Raw genomic sequence first — 1,455 nt, 5'->3', positions numbered from 1 at the left:
GGGCATGGGGTTCTCTTCACGGTGACGAGTTTCGGACAATGAGGGACGAGTTCATTTCAACCATTGTTCCTTCGTTCTATAGTTGCCAATGTGTTCCTGTTTTGGAGCGAGATTGGGTCTTGTGGTTCATTTAAAATGACAAAATGTGTAACCGCTGTTTCTGGATCAAAGAGGTGGGGCTCTTCTTCCGTGAGTTTGAACCGATGAGCGTGATTAGGGACACAAGGGAGTGGTGAAGATGTATTGTATAGAATCTTATCTTTTTTTAATGTACTTTGCTATGACATTATTACGGCTGGGTTATGTTTTAATTTTTGGCTGGGTTGTCTTTTAATTACGGCTGATTTTTGTTTATGGCTGGGTTCTCTACAATTACGGCTGAGTTTTAATTTCATAATGACTGAGTTATCTGATATCTTGCATATTTCTATTGTTTTATCCATTCACCCATGTGCATTTTGATCATATAGATTAGGATTTAGCCATGTTTAGGTTGCATTTTGCATACATGAGTCCTTATCAGGTATTAGAGTACCACATGGAGTTCTTGGAGACATTTGAGTGCAATTGGAGTCCAAAAGAAGTGTTTAGGTTCAAAAGAAGTGTTTAAAGTGATCGTTGGGCGAGCAGCGCATGGGAGCGAGCAGCGCATGGGAGCGACCAGTCCGGAGCGACACCATCAAGTCGCTCTGATCTCCCTATCAGAGCGACCTTACCAGAGCGACAGGGAAGAGTCGCTCGCGGTTTCATCACCCGGAGACGCGAGAACGAGTCCGGAGCGACCGGTCCGGAGCGACACCATCAAGTCGCTCTGATCTCCCTATCAGAGCGACCTTACCAGAGCGACAGGGAAGAGTCGCTCGCGGTTTCATCACCCGGAGACGCGAGAACGAGTCCGGAGCGACCTCTCGCAGCGACACAGCGAGGTCGCTCCCGAAGCATGGAGCGACTTGTCGGAGCGACGAGCCGAGGTCCATATCTGTTGCTAAGAAGCTCGGCTTCACTCAGTACAAGAAGTGTAGACTTTCTCTGGTATTGGCTGATCGTTCAGTGAAGTATCCTGTGGGTATCTTAGAGGACCTCCCAGTGATGGTTGGAAATTATGAGATCCCTACAGACTTTGTGGTGCTTGAAATGGGTAAAGAAGCTCAAGACCCTTTAATCCTTGGAAGGCCTTTCTTAGCCACAGCAGGAGCTATTGTTAATGTGAAAGAAGGCAAGATTGATCTCCATCTGGGTAAAGGGCACATTCTCCATTTTGACATCAAGGAGGTAATGAGGAGGCCAACAGTTCAAGGGCAAGTGTTCTACATTGAAGAGATGGACGCCCTTGCTGATGAACTCCTTGAAGAGTTGTCACTAGAGGACCCCTACAACATGCTTGACTGTAGAGAGAGAGGCTGAGGAAATTGAGAACCTGGAGAGTAGTGCCTATGGGATGATGCTGGATTCACA

This window comes from Brassica oleracea, chromosome C6 (genome assembly GCF_000695525.1).
Source record: "Brassica oleracea var. oleracea cultivar TO1000 chromosome C6, BOL, whole genome shotgun sequence".
Lineage (NCBI taxonomy): Eukaryota > Viridiplantae > Streptophyta > Magnoliopsida > Brassicales > Brassicaceae > Brassica > Brassica oleracea.
The sequence above is the reverse complement of the archived record's forward strand: the minus strand, read 5'-3'. Positions refer to the sequence as shown.